The sequence below is a fragment of the Emydura macquarii genome, unplaced genomic scaffold, assembly GCF_026122565.2.
Source record: "Emydura macquarii macquarii isolate MOO-44397 ecotype Brisbane River unplaced genomic scaffold, CSIRO-AGI_Emac_v2 contig_3278, whole genome shotgun sequence".
In the NCBI taxonomy this organism is placed as follows: Eukaryota; Metazoa; Chordata; order Testudines; family Chelidae; genus Emydura; species Emydura macquarii.
The window spans coordinates 181,528-200,386 of NW_027133415.1; the positions used below are offsets into that span (position 1 = coordinate 181,528).

Sequence of the window (18,859 nt, forward strand, 5' to 3'; positions counted from 1 at the left end):
TGAATGCAATATTGATTTCCAAAGGGGGGACTTTTTCCACCTACTTTCCCCACTATTTTTCTCATCGCATCGCCTCCCTTAGTTACCATTCACCTGTAGCTGATTAACAACATGGAGGAATGGTGTCAAAAGGGCAAGATAGGGTTGGTAACTTATTAAACGAACACAAAATGAGTGTCCACCTCCACCCTCTTCGTAGACGCACTGTACAGGACGGCTGCCTCTCTTGCATGTGGTATGTTCAACACCGAGGATTTCAGTTCTTCTAGGTAAAGGAGAGATTGAGCTCCAAGTTTATTGCTGCCATGCCTTTTTATTCTTCACCGCTCACCTTTCTGTGAAGATGCACGCCACCTCCACTGGACTGGACTCAAGTCAGAATTGCCCATGTGAAAACCTGTTCAGCCTTTCGTGCTCTTACCACTGTAAGCTCCAGTGCAAGCTTGGATTTCATCCTGCTCTCCTAGACTCACTTTTTGCATGATCCTAGCCTCATGATGCAAAGACTTCAACTCAGACCATCAAGCTCTATGCCTGCAGAATCATGCCAGACCCTTAGGTGTTTGCTCCAGTTGGCTGGCTCTGGTGGTTTCAGATACACATCAATCCATTGGCCAGCTCCAATTCCTACGCAAAGCTAATTAGACGCTCTAGCACTCGGAAATGCCTTTATTTAAAGTTCTGCATGGCGTCTGAGGCTTTGATCGTCCTTTTTGATAGCCCAAGAGACGCAAAATACTGAATACCAAATTCACTAACACGTTCCTTCCTTGTGTAACGCCCCCAACACCCACCAAATTACTGTTGGTATAGAAAGGGAAACATAACAAGAAACAAAATGCCAAGGTCAGTCCTAATTGGCAGGAAATATAGTTTGCAGACAGATCCTATCCCTTCAGCAGTGCACCGCTCGCAGCCTCTCAAACATGCGTGGATGCTGATCTCTTACGTGGCCTGGGTTTGCCTCAGAGGTCTTCCAGTTAAATGCTGAACAGCTTCGTTTGGGACACCTGACAACCGATCAGCCAGAAGCAGCAAGACCTTCAGAGAGTGCCGAGAGACATCGATGTCCAACAAATGCAGTTGTGATTGGACAGCAGAGAGGGCAAAAGAGCATCTTTTGAATTAATGAAACCTTGTAAGAGTGCACATGAGGCTATGCCAGGGAGAGCAACAGATAAGCCTACACCTGACTACATGCACTAACAGTGCCAGTGGGAAGGAAGTTTGTAAATGAGCATGGAAGAAGGGCTTGATAGGAAGTAATATGATGCATTGTCTAATACAAACGTACTAGGTAACAAAGCGAAAAGGAAGGTCTGAAACATTTACAAACAAACTTACTGAAATGGAAATGGCGTATTTCTGTTGTGAAAGATGCTTTCCACTGCATGCCTAGCATTTCAACACCATTAATTGCAGCTTATAAAACCCTGATTCATTGACAGAGACTGAAACGCCTTGCAGATACACAGTACATACATGAGTAAGGCAAGCAAGATTTAGCTCATACTCCCAGCGTTGTGTACACTGGGTCAGTAGTCTACAGGTTGGCCTTTTAGAAAAAAGCCCACCAACCTACATTCCTGCATGTTTTATGCTACAGTCGTTCCATACTTACAAGGCAAACAAAGAGAATGAGACAATTATTTTTTATCCATGGCTAACTTACAATATATTTACAATCAACACTACATTAAATGCAGGAGAATCCTAAGGACATGCATAGGGAATGAAGTCGCCATCCTCACAACATAAGGTACTTCTTGTGTGTACTGTACAACTTTACAAGCAACTCTGTTCATACCTAAGTGTTTTTACTTAAAGAACTAACTCAGTGAGATAGTCGTAGGTAATGTTACGGTTTTTGTTGTGAAATTAAAAATGATGGAATCCACAATCCACAATATCTGTATGCTGTAACTGTTTACAAAGAGTTTTGAATGGTTTACAAGGTTAGATCAGTGGGTTGCTCTTATTTACCTGTGTATAAACTATATCATATGTGCAGGGTCCGAATCTTAAAGTGAGGTGTCGTGCAGAGTCCACCTCTGTCTGAAACATGGTTTTACCTGGCTCTTGAAATAAAGTGAGCCAGATGCTCAAGAGGTGTCAATGGATCTAATGCCAATGACTTCAACGGAGCCTCACTCATTTATACCAGCACGGGAGCTAGCCCAATAACCAGGACACTTCCAAAGACCAAGCCACAAAAAATAAAGCATTTCTTTCTACTCAGTGGAAACTGGGTTGGTAAAACCAAAGTGTTCAGTATGAAATGGGCATAGTAGAGATGCTGCAGAATTAGGATCTGGAGTTGGACTTTGTTTCAGGTCCATGTCTGTTAGAAATAAATAGGATGCACACACATGTATGAAACAAGTTAACTAGTTCAGATAACCATCTTGTGCAATGAGGTAGGGATCTCTCAGTGGAAATCTTCTATGGTGATTAAAGAGCTCGTGAAAGAGACACATGGGGACCCTCCCCCAATATATGAGAGTCCAAATACTATTACACCTTTCCTTTCAAAATAGTGTAGCTGCAGTGCAGAATACTTGGGCTTTATCTGTTTAATGAAGCCTGTTTTCAGGTTTGCTCTCAATTCTGGGATCAAAAATCCAGCTCCAAAGCATGGTGATTTCTTTCCAAGCTTTCTGCAATGCTGAAGAAGAAGATGATTCTGAGACAATCACATAGGAGATCTATTCCTCCCTCATTACCCATATGTGTTACTCTCACTGACATTAATGGGAGCTGCGTGTTCTCTCCTGGACGGAGAAGAGATGCCCGAGTACAACAAACAGCAGTATATTTACCAATTAAGCACTCTGCACACGAGAGTGTCAGGACAAACATAGATTTTTCTGTTTGTTCAAAACCTAAGGATTTCAACTAGACTTGACTCCAAAGCCAAAAACTCTGTCTCTAACCATCCCAAAACGTTGGGAAATGGAGGGGATTTCTGGAAGAGGGACTTCCCGACTCAAATCTTTTAATGTGATGTTCATCATTTCCCCCGGGAAGCCACTGCCCCCCCCTCCCCATACACACCAATATAAAGAACATTATAACCCAAGAGTCAAAGATTTATCACCTTGTCAGTCTATTCATAAAATCCACAGGCCAGGATTTTAACTATCTGAAATGGTTTGCATGCAGGTAGCTGAATCACAGTAAAACCTCTAGGTCAAGTTTCACAATGCTCTGGAGAAGGGGGCAATAAATCGTAAAGCAACAGCTGGAGAAAGGGAAAAAAGACAAACAAACAAAAAACCTTGGCTTTCTCTGGCCTTTCCCCCGGAGACTCGGGGGTTGATTTTTTTCTGCCTTCTTCTGAAATGTGGGGCACTGATCACTTACTGGTTTGAACTAGAGTAAATGAAACTAGAGCAGAACTAGGAGTTTGAAACTAGAGTAGATTCTCTGTAACTTTAAATCAAGATTTGAGAACTTCAGAAACTCAGCCAGAAGTTAGGGGCCTATTACAGGAGCAGCTGGGTGAGGCTCTGTGTCCTGCAATTTGCAAGAGGTCAGACTAGATAATCATGACGACTCCTTCTGGCCTTAAAGGCAATGAGTCTGAGTCGAAGCTTTTAGTCCTGGACAGAGTGATTCTAATTCTGTGCAATATGTTACATTCAGAAAAAAGTCAATGTGATGTACCAATGGCTGATGTTCAATTCATGGTCCAGTTAATGATCACAACGTTGTATGACGTGCATCCTTCTAGTAATGTCTATGTAAAACAAAAACGCTGATTTTGTTTACTGTTGAGTCAAAACATATTTTCATAAATAAATGTTTATTTCGTGAGGCTGTGTTGCAAACCAGCTGGTGGATAAACAATTATTTTAGCTGGCAATCATTGTGTGGGCGTTCTTGACGACACCAGTCAAGAACTAGAAAGGTGGGTGGGTGCGAGGTATTTTCTGGGTTTGAATGAAGGAGCAGTCACTTTCCACTGAATTTCAAGACCTCGAGATCCAAGAGCAAAAAAAGAACCTGCAGAACTCACCCAGTTCCAGGGGGCAATGATGCATTTGTCATTGCTTACTGTAAATTGTGAAAAGCTGAGGGAAGGGACTCAGGGGAGCAGATCAACATTCCCTTAAGTGCAACACGCTGCTTCCGAGAGGAGCCCCAAAATTTTTAAATGGAGCGTACTTACCAGCTCCTCTCTCATACGAAGAGCTGAGGTAGGACACACCGGGAAGACCATTCTGGAAGTAACCTTCAACACAATTAATTTTCAGTTATGTAGTGTCAACAAACTTAAACATGTAGGACCCAACCTGGCAAAGCGTTTAAGCACGTGCATGCGACTCCAAGAGGATGACTCACGTGCTTAAAGTTGCACACGAGCTTAAGGGCTTTGCTGGATTGTGACCTTACACAAAACGAGCGAGAGTAACCCCATTAGGATGCAATAAAACTACTGGGCCAAATCCAGCCTGCTGGGAGGAGGCACAATTCCCATCATCTTCAACAGCAGCTGTATCTGTTTATGCCAGGGCTGAATTTTGTCCTTCGTACTGCAGGCGATCCACTCATGGCCATTCCCACTGAGGGGGAAAAACAGCGCCATTCTCATACGTAAAGAGAGCACAGACTATATTGCAATGAGTACCTGACACGCACACACGTAACTATCTCCAGCAGATTGTAATTTACCATTTTTCATTGAACTAGTGCTGCAAAAGCACAACCGCCTGGCATCTCCACTGAAGACCCAGCCCCACACGTGCTCATGTGCCGAGCCTTCGGAATTTACAGGTTACTTCATGGGGCAAAAACAAAAAGAAAAACCACGTAATGCATTTCTGCCACGGAATGGCTGTGCGCTAGTGACGCTACAGAGGAATGTCACAGCGGAGCAGAGATTGCTGCTCCTGGGTGCATGTCCTTTGTTAGCTGCACCAGGTGGGGAAAAGGGACTATGCTGGGGAGGATTCTCCACCTCACTTGAGCTCGAATGCAGTGGAGTGAGAGAGCCGTGCCACAAGGAGCCAGATCCCTGCTCCTGTGTCACCCAGGCCCACACAGCAGCAGCTCTACCTTGCATCACTTGCATAACAAAGCTTATGTTGCCAGAGGATCGGGGGTAGCAGAGCTTTGCTCCAACTCACTTACAGTATGTCACCCCCCATCCCTTTATGGCAGAGCTGCCTCCAAGAGCTTTACTCAGCAGAGAGTTCCCCTGCACCGTAAGCTCTCCACTGGCTATCTGCAGTCATCAAAGACACTTTGCATCGTTTGAGAGAGGTTATACTTCGTGCAAAGCAGCCATGCTGGGCCATAGACTCCAGCTCGGCAGGCTTTGACGGAACATCTTGCTTTTTTTGTTTTTGATCTTCTCACTGGCAATATTTCTATCCAGGCATCATGCTCAATAGCCGGAAGAATTTCCCCTTATGAGGCTAGCCTAGGCTTCTCTTGGCCCATGCTGGCCTCAAAGCAGAATTCAAAAGGCCTTTCTTCTCAGGGGGATACGTTATCACCCAAATTAGCTAGTGTGGCTCTGTCTCCCTCTAGAAGTCAAACAATTCTGGTGTCGTGCTGAACAGAAGCGGTGATATGCACAGATATTGGTTTCTCTACATGGTTTCCTTTAAAAGTCCAAGAACGGGGCTCTCCGAAATTCACTGGTTTAGATCCAGGATACAGTCAGATTTATAACTTTTTTTAAATCAACACATCACCACATTTATATCCAGTTTTTAAGCACATACCCACACGTTGAGTAAAAGCGTCTGGGTTGTGCTGACTGGAAAGGATCATCAATGATGACTCAACTGCCAGATTGATAGGATACAAAATTGTATGAACTAATGGGAATTCACACTACATTAGCCCCGCCTGGTTTAAAGTCTATGGAGGAAGAACGTTGTATTCCCAGTGAAATAATTACACTCAGGAGCGCAGTTATTGTGCATTTAAAATAAAGTTGCCATTCAGAAAATAGTAGAGTTTATCTAGTACTTACGAGCACGGGATTTGCAGAACTGATCTGTGTAGCCCCATTATCTGAAGACCTTCCTGACAGTGAAATACATTAAAACTACGGATCACTCTCCCAACGGAATGGGATCATTTTGGACATTAAATACAGAGCGAACAAGGCACTAGAAAAGGTATTGCAGGAAACAACCCTACTTTAGCAAGAGAGATGGTCCTTCCAACCCCCATCGCTACAGCTAGCACAGGCCTTGATTCAATCAGGATCCTTGGAACAGAACACCTTCTGCAACGTGTCGAGTGCCCGCAAGTCTGAACATGCTTATTGGGGTTGAGGCAGCTCAGCACCTGACAGGAACTGCTCCTTAGCGCACAAGATGCAAGCGATCACTCAGAACCCAGGGTAGTAGGACTGTCATCGCTCTCAGACAATCCTAAGTGAGAGGATGCATTGTCCAGTGGGTAGAAGAAGGAGAATGGGGCCTGGAGTCAGGAGATCTAGGTGCTAATCCCGGCTCTGCTACCTCGCGTGGGAAAGTCTCTGCTCCTCCATCTACAAAACTGGGGATCATGATACGTCCTTATTTACTGAGGGGTGTTTTGAGATCTTCTGGCTCAAAAGCACTACATAAATTACTCAGTGTGGCATAGTGAATAGAGCACAGGACTCAGTATACCCGAGTTCTATTCCCAGCTCTGTCACTATCCTGCTGGGTGACTTTGGACAAGTCACTTGGCCTCTGTGCCTCGGTTTCCCTTTCTGTAAAATGGGACCAATGATACTGATCTTCTTTGTACAGGGCTTTGAGATCTGTTGATGAAAAGAGCTGTGTAAGAGCTAGGAATTATTACTACTACTACATTTCAGGAAGTAAAATGTCTCCGATTTTTAACCGAGTGATCTCATATTATGAGCATTAGCAAGGCTTCAAGAACCACATCTTGAAGGGATAATTGCTAATTGCTGTACCATCTCTCCCCTGGAAAGGGGATGTGTGGGCATGGGTGTGTGTGTGTGTGTATTTTATTAAAATCCCTGTAGAATTGCACATAATCCCTTAAGAGTGGTTATATAGTTATATACAGGGTTATATAGTTATATACAGGGAAACGGTCAGATCCCATTTGCTTCTCTTATCTAATTTGTTTCCTAGACTGCGAGCTCCCTAGGCAGGGGCTATCGGTATATGTTTTCACAGCACTTAATACAATGGGGTAATGATCCCCAATTAGGCCCCTCAGCCTGTACTGCAATAGAAATAATAAATCCTAATTGCTAGACATTTTAAATATGCCCATTACCAGGGTTTCGGAGTATGGGGCCATGCCACCCTGCCCAGCTGGCCGTGGCAAAAAACAGACTCCAGGAGAGGGTAGAGCTTCAGTGGTCCATGGAAGTTTAATCCATGCAGGCAGGGAGCAAACAGCAGAACACTTCTCTCTGTGCTAATTCACCCTTTCAGAGCTGAACAGAATCATTTGCTTCTTCCGGACCAGAAAGGCAACACCCACATGTACTTCCTTTTGCAAGCTTGCCAGAGGGAAGAGAGACTCGTACTCCGGCTAACGCAACTCCTGCAAAGAGCAAGTTAATTTGGCAAGAGGTCACCAGTATTGAGAAAAATGAAGGGAACCATCTTCAATGCTGGAAACAATTTAAACTTCTTCCCTGCTGCCAGGACTGGCATGTCGGGCCACAGCAGTTTTTGAACAGCTGCAGAGCAGAATGCATCATTAGCTAGGGTTTGTAGCCTGACATACATCAGGTATGGTTAGTCAGGTTTTCTTAGCCAAGATTAACAAGCCACAGTTCCTAGTTTGACAGGGAGCAGCTTCTTCCAATTTTCCCTGCTAATAGATTGTGACTTCTCCACTCAGGTAAGAACCCACCATAATTACCCAGACTGTCTCCCCTCCAGACTGGATGACTGCGAAGCAGTCTGTGTAGGGGGCTAAAACAAGGCCTAGGTACCACTTGAGCTTTATTTTGAAGGCCTACATGGGCCTGAAGCAGTGATGCAGTGAATTTCACAGGCGTGAATTTCACCTGCCACCTGATAGCACTAATCTTGAAGACTGATAAGGAACTTTAGTTACTGCAATAATTGCAGTCTCTTAGGGCCAGTCCTACAAAATGCCAAATGCCCTCAAATTACTACTGAAGGAAGATTTCAGGGGGCTTAGCATCTCCACAAGGCACCTACAGCATACGGCCTTACACCTGTCCTGGAACAAAGCTGGTCAAAGAACTTGCAAGGCACTCTTCTTCTAGGAGACTCAGCCCCACACCAAAGCCTAACTCCCAGCTTATAAACAGACTCACAACAGAGGCAAAGGGAGACAGCGAACTCTCCTGCTGCTATCCAGCTTCCTTCTCCAAGGAGCATTGCCTTCATATAGGACCTTGTATAACCCAAAACTATCAAAACACCACCACCACCGAATGTCTGCCCAAAACTGAACATTTGCTCGCATGCTAAGAAAATGAACTTGGAAAGTTTGTAATAGCACCACCTGGTGATACGTACCATAATATTATTTGTCACTTTCCAGTAATTTTCTTGTGTCTAAAGCTGTATAAACATACAAACAGTCCTCACCCCTCAAAAATTACAATCAAAGAATATTTTTGCTTTAGCATTATCAAAAGCCCCATGTGTCTTACCATTAAAGTGCAACTTGACGACATGAAACTGTTTTATGTCAAGTTTGAAAAGTAACAAGTCAAAAACATTTTGCAAGACTGACGTGCTATGCATTACAAATTCACTCTCTCTAACAACCCACAGGCCACATATTCAAGCGTAACGGAGCAGAGTTGAGCATTCAGAGCCTCGACGATTTTGCATTTGTCATTGGCTTCTAGTGTAAATGGCCACCACTGAACGTTCACCCCCACGTATACATTTAAGATGAAATTAAACACTGCCATGCTTATTTTATAGCTGTCAGGAAGAAGAATCAGTCTTTGAAGAGTGAGTAAAGAGGGCATGTACTTATGTTAGATTTAAAACAAGTTCTCAGCTGGTGTGAATCAGTGAATCTGATGCCCAATTCCAGCTATGTAAATATGCCAATTTCAGATACGCAGACACAGAAAACATAGCTGTCACATTACCTATAACTCAGGGTTTATTATTCACAATCTATAGCAAAATCCCTTTCATGTTTTTGTTGTGTATGTACAGCTGTCTGCACCATAGGGGTCTTTGATCACAAGTAATACATAATATCAGAGAAGTTTGTGGATATGCAAAACACTCCAATTAGCAAGGGTAGCTTGAAACTAGAACAAAGTTAGATTCTGACCTCATTTTGGCCTGTTAAATTTGGGCCAAGTTTTCAAAACGGCTTTTCCCCGACCTTGGAATTTCTGTGCTCTGAATTGGATCTGAAGCAAACACAAAACGCTCTCAAAAGTATCGGATTTTTACCTGTGAATAACACAAATGGAACTGAGGACTTTGGGAGCAGCTAATTGAGGGAAACTGGAAAGAGCCTGAACAATGGATGGGGGCCAATGGAGAATTATATTCATGCCTGAATATCACAATGGGTTGTACAAATATTAGCCAAGACTAAGGACATCGCTATACGGTAAAGTCTAAAGTCTTGGTATAGTCAATGGGTAAACAGATAGAGTCCGATTCTCCTCCCCAGCTGCAGTCACTGAGATCTAATGGCACTCAGCACCTCTGGGGAAAAGAAAAAACAAATCAGGTCCTGGGGATTAATTGGGCTCCCAAAAACTTGAGGCATCCAAAATAGGGGATGCGTTTGAAAATTGTTGGCCTAAGAGAATTGCTCAAGGCTGCACAGCAAGTCAGTGGCAGAGAAGGGGAAAGAATACAGGAAACCAATTCCCTGTGCTTTCAGACCATTAGATCACTGGCAGGTACCAGAAAATAAGAGCTTCTGAAACCTAATCTAAGATGCAGAAATGTTAAATCTAAATGCAAGGATTATTGGCCTGAACAGAAAACCCAGGTTCTTAAAAATGAGCTGCCAAAATACCAATTCAATTCATCTCTTAGGGCATTTTGGTTGTAAAGTACAGCTGTATGAAAACCAAAGACTTAGGTTTACCATTACGTGGCCTTGACCTTATTCTTTAGATAATTTTACATTGTGCAAAAATAAATGTTGGCATGTGGAAATGGCAGAGAACAAATGGACACAGATGGGTTGTTGGCTGACAGCTTATGAGAAACTCCTGAGAGAATTATGTTCCATACAAAGGAAAAAGGGTTTTGTTTTTGGTTGGTTGGTTTTTTTTGTTTGTTTGCTTTTGTTTTTCAGTTGTTGTGGTTGTTAAATTTCAGACAGAGAACACAAAAGAAAATTGTATTTCAATTCTTGAAAAGTAATTTATATCCAAGGGAAGATTAAAGACGTTGCCAGAATCCAAAAAGAGTGATTTAAAGAAGAAACAACAAATTAACCTGGCATTTGAATTAAACCAATCAATCAATGTAGGAACTGTCAAAAACAAGTACAGTAATTTTGATTGGATCCAAACCGCATGGAAATTTTCTACATGTTTGGAGAACTAAAGCCAATTTAGCAAGTTACCGTGCAGCCACCTATCCTCCTTTAAACTTCAGCTTCCTTATGTCCAAGCAGAGTCCACTCCTAACTCATTATAATAATTTATACCCATCTACAATAAGTGCATTTGACAAGTTACTACTGGGCTCCAGAAAGCCTGGTTAATCCCAGTAGAAGGTCACTAGGAAACAGTGGGGAGCTTCTACTTCTGTCCCCGGATCGGGATGTGTGCGTATCATTATTATAAGTTGTATTTGTGGGTACTTATGCTGTTTATTGATAGGATGCCTAACAAGGCAGGTTTCTATGGACTGCAGCGGACCAAAGAGATATTAGTTTCATGCCAACTTGATGCACATGCGAGTGGGGTCCCTCCAGCCTGATTTAAAGAAAAGAGAAATTTGCTACCCCAATCATGCAATGGGCCAGATAAGTCATTGCATTATGGTGTCTCTTGGTGTTAGACTTCCCTAGGGTATCACCCATTTATGCAAGGCATAGGGTTGAATCCACCAGCTGTCTTGCTTCTGCCGCAGTCCTGGATTTGGCCACTGCGACATGGCCACAAGCTAAAGCAGCCCACAGAACTGCCCTACCCTGCACCAAGAGCTGATCCAGCCTCATTAACTCCTTAACAGGGAGGCCCAATCCATCTGCCCTCTGCCCCCATATTAACACACGGCTAGATCTGCTGCTATGGGCCACTCAGTCTTGTATCCTGCCTCCCACCCTGCCCAATATCAGATGCTTCTGAAGGAAGGTGAAAAATGAATGCATCTAAATCAATGCTACAGTCCTATACATGTTGCTGCGCATGGGTGAAGAAGTCTTCCCTGGCACCTCTGATGACCAGTTTACATCCACATTCATAAGAGCTCATTTACATTATTTTAGTCTGCACGCTGCAAATGATGTGGGTCGTGAAATTATCCATTCCTTTAAAAATAAAGCAAAACACAGCCTATGTGCCGGACTCTTGTTCTGTACTTTGATTCCACAGTCGGAGGTTGAGATTTTGCAGCAGGACTGGGGAGTTAGATTTAGCCCGCATACTTGAAGCTCAATAGCTTAAGTCACGAGGGTAACTGTATTCCAAAAAAATTATTGAAATTTATAAACCAAGAGAAACAAAAAAATTCAGGGGCCAGATCTTAAATTCTCTCTCAATACCCATTCAGGGAGATGATTCCCACTATTTCAGTCACATGGGCTTCTTTACCAGGCCTCAGGGAATGCCACAATTAAAACCATACAATTATTAACTGGCTGTTCTATTATTAAAGGGAGAAAATTAACACAAATAATAAAAAATGTTTATTTCAGTAATGTTCCAGGAGAGGGCTGGAGATTTCAGGGCAAAGAGTTTGGGGACATTTGGGACTGGGAATGTATTGGGATCACTTGGCCAATAATAACCAAGGCAGGTGGAGACTGGATTGTGACCAGGATGTAAAAAGCAGGGTGCTAAAGCAATGCAGCTCAACACACAGACACTCAGTACAGACTGGTATGCTGGCTGGAAGTATCCAGATAGGAAGCTAGCGCAGAAGAGCTTTTTAAGTCACGTAGACTTACAGGACAACTGGTGACACAGCCACTCACCGGGTGGAACGCCAAAACGCGACACAAACACTCTATCCAAAAACAAAGAACCACAATAGCTAATATTGAATTCTCTTTCCAACAGTGCATAAAATAAACTCTCTAGAATTGGAGAACAAAATACGAGCTATAAAACTGCATTCCAGAGTCTGCCATTGGACACAGAACTATGGGCAAGGAGATAATATTCTCCTGGAATCTTCTTGTTCCTTGTCACTTACACTGAGAAAGCAGGAATTTAGTGAATTTCTTTAATTAGCCGGAATACTTCAGTTAGTAAAACAAGCAATGAAAAACAAAATTATGTACATTATTAATCTCAAAGCCCCAAGTATTTCTTCAAATGTAATGAAGGTGCAGACAAGTTTATTCCAAGCTAACGTTCTAAGAATACATTATTTTATTAATAACCATTTTTGCATGAAAATTGAGGATTACCGCCTACAACTCCCACTGGAAATTAATTAAAGTTGTGTCGCTAAATCCCCTAGCCGGCTTCGAAAACGTCAGCCTGACAACACTGTGTGGTGTTTTGCAGTTGTGACTTATTTTGCTCTGCACGAAAAGCAGGTTCAAATCTATAGAAGCCTGCTTTCTGCAGAGTCGACTGCCATTCTGCAAAGCAGACCTGATGTAAGGGCTGCTTGCTGATTGTTATTACAGAACTCTCTTCAATTCTGCTTTATACATTAGCTCTGTAAGAGATTAGCAGCCATCAAGGACCCCTGTTCATTTTTCATATTGTACCTTCCAATTCTTCCTGCCAAAATGCTTTGCTACATTTAGTTCTGCAGATGGACAATCTCAGTGAATCAATATTGTTACTTTTCCATACTGTTTTCAACCTGAGGCCTCTGTGACTTTGCATGGGCTTGAAGTTCCCATCCTTGCATGAGTTTTCTTCTTGCCCCCCAATGATACTGTATTTATCTCCAAATAACACTGTCAGTTCAATAGCCTCATCAAAGGCTTCTTCAAGCAGTTACATAAAACAGATGCAATGTCTCCCTCCTTATGCCCTCTCATCCCCCTTTTCTTTTAATCCTCCTGGGCGTGAAGATCTGCCAAAATCAGTAGACCTTCAAAGAGGAAGTAAAATCTATATTAACTCTAGAATAAGCTCCCCAGACAGGCTCTCGCAAGTTGTGAATCACTGATTCCAACTTTGGGGAGATAACCTCCTGTATGAAACTTGGAGGGGAAAAGCACAGGTTGCAGGAGGAAAACGTTTGGAAGAGACACCAGGACATAAGTCTGTGTGCAAATGGCTGGAAAGTTATCTGTAGTTGCAGCACCTCCGTAAATAGTTGGCATCTTTTTATGCTCAGCACATACATTCCTTCTCACTCACACTCTCACTCACACACACACACCCCAAGATATTTTTAGGTTCAATAGTACAAGGTTCAGGAAAGAGCTTATTTCAAGAAACTAACAAGATGGCGTTTACTTATGCCACACTAAACAGCGCTATGCCATCATCATAACAGTAACAGGTAGAGAGTTTTCCCCACTTCTACAATAAAGCAAGGAGACTACATCAGATTCATTTGCACAGCTCCAGGGGATGGTTCACATTGTAGCACAATCAGAGAGGACAAACCTGCCTAATTGGGCAAGAGCTTAGCCCTCCCTGGGATGATCCCCGACCTTGACTTCACACATCCCTTTTCAAAAAACAAACCGGCAACAGCTACAAAGGACTGGATAGAAAAGAAATTGAAAGGATGTCGAAGAAAGTAGAGATGCTAATTATAAAATGCTAATTCAAAGAGCTAAATGGACTGTGGGTGGGGAGGAGGAAAAGAATACAATGTATCATTACTACAATCGCATCCAGACTATAACAGATTGAGGCTCCCTTGTGCTAGGTGCTGTACATACACATGGGGAGAGACAGTTCCAGCCTTGAAGAGCTTACAGTCTCAAACAAGAGAACAGAAGGGTTATTAGACTTATTTTTACACACAGGGTACTGAGGCACTGACACTAAGGGGTGGGATTTTCACAGTTGCTCATCATCGGCCTAATGGCTCCCAGTTAAGTCAACAACAGTAGAACTCCCATGAGCATCAGTGGGAGCTGAATTAGGCCAGCGCAGAGCACTTTTGGAAACCCTAAGGATACGTCAGGCTGTGGCAGCAAGCGTCCCAGCCTGCATCAACAGACTTGGGTTCACACTACCACGCTAACAATACCTGTGCAGACAGTGCTTTGAAGCTGCAGCTTGGGCTGGCGCTCTGGCTCTGAAACCCACCCTCATTTGCACGTTTCAGAGCGCAAGTCACAACTTCAAAGCACTATCTACACAACTCGAGTGTGGTAGCACAAGCCCAAGTCTGTTGATCCAAGCTGGGAAACTGGCTGTGCTGGGCTGTGTAGATATACCGTAAGTGACTTGCTCAAGGACACAGAGGTCTTGCATGCAATAGGACTTCAGATGTGATGTTGCCACCCGTTAGCTAACATATGCTAACACACATTTAAAAAAAAAAAAAAAAAAAAAAAAAAAAAAAAAGACTAGTATAGACACGTAAATCAAAAGCAGCAAACACCTTTCATAAGCTTGAAAAGATTTGGAAAAGTAGCAGGATTGGCACGGACACCAAAATACAAATTTTTAAACACTGCCATTACGTCTGTCCTCCTTTATGGAGTAGAGGCAACACAATCCGGAAATGGAAATCTACAACAAAAATTGATAAGATCAACTCATTTCACAGTCAATGCCTACGAAAGATCTGCAGAGCCCACTGGAAAGAGTCTCTTGTCACCTCAGAAAGTCTAAGAAGAATAAACCAATCTAAAGCATCAAATAATGTAAGACTACAATGATGGGCATATCTGGGACACTAAGAATATCAACAGGACTTCCATGGCAAGTGATAATACAGACACCACCCAGGGAACTTGGGGGACCTCAACCTGGTCTACACCTAAAACTTAGGTCGACCTAGCTACATCGCTCATGGGTGTGAAAAATTCATACCCCTGATAGATGGAGTTAAGCTGACCTAACCCCTGGCGATGTCTATGCCAGGTTGACGGAAGACCTAGCTTCCACTTCTTGGAGAGCTGGATTTACTATAGCAATGGAAGAACCCTTCCCATCATTGTACTAAGTGTTTGCACTACAGCTGCAGAGCTTCAGCTGTGCCGCTGTAGCGTTTCCAGCATAGACATACCCCTACAGAAATAATATGAACAATAGAGAAAGGAGCCAAACCCATCAACAGAACACTCAGAAGCCTGAAACAACCAGCACAAGACCAGAATAAATGGCAGAAACTGGCGGATGCCCTATGCACCTGATGGAGGTGGATAAAGAAAGAAAAAAGCATAGACAATGCACATTGGTTTTAGCATGCTAAACGGGACAAGGTAAAGCATAAATTCATTACTACACTCTCCCTTAATGCTTTCCATTTGAAGGCAGAGGGCCTTGTCTACACTAGACTTTTAAAACCTGCTACATAACATGTGTTATCTAACACATTAATATTGTATTTTAGGTCTAGACACGGCTACAGACAGCTGACTCCTGAGACGGGAATTGAACCCCAAGTCTCAGTCTATGACTCAACCACAAGGCCATCCTTTTTCCCAACAAACTTTGTTAAGTGATTTCCCAGCTCGGTTCACTTTTCATTTATTTGAATGAAAACTTTTAGTTCCCAGAAATTCAGGGAGCTATTTGAAAGAACTGACTTGAAAACTACCTGTTTTTAAACCCAATCTGAAAAAGACATAGCCCCTTAATGAGGCCCCTGAAAAGCAGTAGTCTTGGGGATAATGATGACACACCGGGTGGGTTAGAAAGCTTAGCAGAAAGAGCTTTGATTCTCTGCATCTTTAAAATGAAATCTCTCATCTTTTCAAGTGAGAAGTGTAACTAGCTGAAAAAGATCCAAATATAGCTTTAATTGAACCCACAGGTGAAGGGAAAGAAACAGCACTGACAAGATTATACGGTAAGATGAGATATTAAAGAAGCAGTGCTAGTCTTTCTGTGCTTTCATTAGGGCTGGATCAGCACTTCCAAAACAATCTCGCATTTGCTGAGATTCATTGCATCAGCATCTGGCTGTCTGCATTCTTAGTCCCTCACCTTTGAGGGAAACAAGTCCCACTCAGTGCCAGTCTACAGAGATGAATTGTTTCAGGCCCTGGCTAGAGAGCCTTGTAGCAGCTCATGCTTGCAGTTCTGGAGGTTGCCCGTTCAGTCCCCAGTGTGCCAGCCAAAATGGTGGCTGTCGCATAAGTGGGAGCTGAAACAATTTATATCCTCTGTGAATTTGCATGGCCAGAGACCTCTAACACAGGCTCACCGGTAGTTTATTCATGGACTAGTTTTATGCATCTAAGCCAAGATTTTCAAAAAAGTGCATGCCCAATTTGGGCCTTCCCTTAAAAGAGGCCAGATTTTGATGGAGTAGCTGGGCACCCCCTACTCCTCTGAAAATCAGGGTCCGTAAAGAGGTCTCAGGTCAAGCACTCAAACATTAGGGCGCACTGGGCACTTTTCAAAATCTTGGCCTTTTATCCTATCACCAATTTATGAATGAATGAGTCCGTTCCCACCTGCACAACAGGCCCCGTAACAACATGGCTGTCCTTGGACAACCCCCCGCCCCCAAACACAGTTGTTCAAAGTGGCAGTGGAAACAGGACCCAACTGTATCCCTCACACTGGCTTAAAAACCTTGGACAGTCCAACCCTTGATTCCAGTTACAAGGACATGATTAAGACTCTATGTACCATTACAAAAGGCCTTCCATTAGCCAGATGAAACAAGGCCCTACACCCAACTCAACAGCATTTCTGTCTAATGCAACAACTTTCCAGTGAGCACTGTAACCATTTCAGGGAACATCCCAGGCCTCAGTGGGCAAAGACCTATTGAGTTTGGCGAAAACTGGAAAACCAGAAAAGGCTAATTTCCCTTGGCGTAAGTGAAAGGAAAATTAGGCTCAGAGTCAGCCCATCTGGGGCTACAGACAGAGGAATTTCCCTGAGAGCCCCCTATGGTTGCTGCCTATACAGATCACAGCTTAATATGCTGCTCTCTTATTAGCATATAGCTCAACCTACATATGCAACCCTCTAGTCGTAGAGCCAGACTGCAACACAGTTGCCTGAGATATTATTGTTATAGTGTACGGGGAAATTTTGAATAGACCAGTAAAAGGGCCGAGGACCACGTGATAGTGTATCATACTTGTTGCCAACAGCAGCCAAAATTGAGAGGCCTTTCAGCAGTGACTAAGCCCCATCTGGGGATCTACAGACAGAGGAACGTTTGTCCCAACCTCCAGATATGCAAATTCTGTCAGACCATAGCTAATTAAGTACTCTGGTAACCCTAGCTTTGGAAACTTTCTTTTTCTTGCTTGTCTACTAAACTATCTCTGTTTACAGATCACAGCTTAATATGCTGCACTCGAAAGCCGCCCCAGACTTCACTAATTATTATTAGTTTACTAACCTGTTGTGGACGTGTGTAAGTGCTTGAGCCATACCTTCAGAGTAAGAGCTTGTTCATGTGGCGTTTGATATGCAAGCACCGGTTTCTACCAGTCCATCTATCGGCTGGACGACCGTGTCTCCATTTGACTCAGACTGCAACACAGTTGCCTGAGATATTATTGTTATAGTGTTATAGTAGAAATGCAGGCACCTATGGGGAAAGCTCTTTTACTTTGGTCTAATGTAGGTTGGTCTAATGTAGGTTGTTGGGTTGAGTGTGCAGGTGCTGGATGATGTTGGTGGCCTATGATATACAAGTCACACTGGTTGACTGGTGTTCCCTTCCAGCTTTAATCTCTCTGACCAGGATTTTGGCCAGCACACCAAAGTTAACATTCTTGGGAGAAGTACCATGAAATCTGAGATTACCCCCAGTGGTCAGGACCATGGCTTTTGATCTGATCTGACAACCAGCAAGACAGAGTTCCACGGCCAACATGGTGTCTTTTAGAGCCAAATCTGGGCCCAGTGCAGAACAATGCACAGAAGTGAAGGACACTCCCTGCTCCAAAGTGCTTGCCAACTGCTAGACACAAGAGAATAAGACACACTAGGAAATGCAGGAGCGGGAACTCATTTCTCACAGCCCTATTATTGGGCCAAAATTTGAATTCAGCCCATTCAGCTTAAGTATCTCTCCCCAGCTGGAGGAGGTTACAGAATTAATGTCACTTTGGATTTCCTGGACCCAAATCACCACCATGTTTCTCCCATCTTACTCTGATCAAACTCCATTGACCCACTGTGATACTGGAGTCCGTCAGTGGTGACGGATTCCTCAGGCCTTTTGGTGGCCATTAAGTAAGTTGATGTTACAGGGAGGTCATTCAGGCTCAGTCGAGAAATCAGTGCAAGAGTTGTTTTATTTCTCTGCAAAGATCAGCACTGAATTTTGAGATTTCCCCAAAACCTCAGAAAGACCCAATGTGCATTTTTCATCTAGCCCTCTTTTGACACTGCTGCCATGTTGATTTCTTCATTAAACCATCCATATAGACATTGCTCCCTTTCCTTTGAAATTCTTTTGACTCCCCCTCCCCCCCAGGATCAAAGACTCACTTCTGTCAGCATTCAGAGCTTGCCGGTGTTCTGTCTACATTTCCAAACCTTCTTCAAACTCAGGGTCCCACATGACTTTATGAGAGGGGTGGGGCCCAAGCTGAACTGTGTGAATCTGAAACTAGAAGGTGTGTTGCCAAAGCTTGGTGATATCGGGATCTGGAA

General features: G+C 43.3%; 1 long non-coding RNA gene across 2 annotated transcripts in view; it reads right to left on the reverse strand.

Moving 5' to 3' along the window:
* The window catches only part of LOC137142887 (uncharacterized), a 215,560-nt gene that overhangs the window by 142,941 nt on the left and 53,760 nt on the right, over positions 1-18,859 (reverse strand). The gene's annotated exons all lie outside the window — the stretch shown is intronic.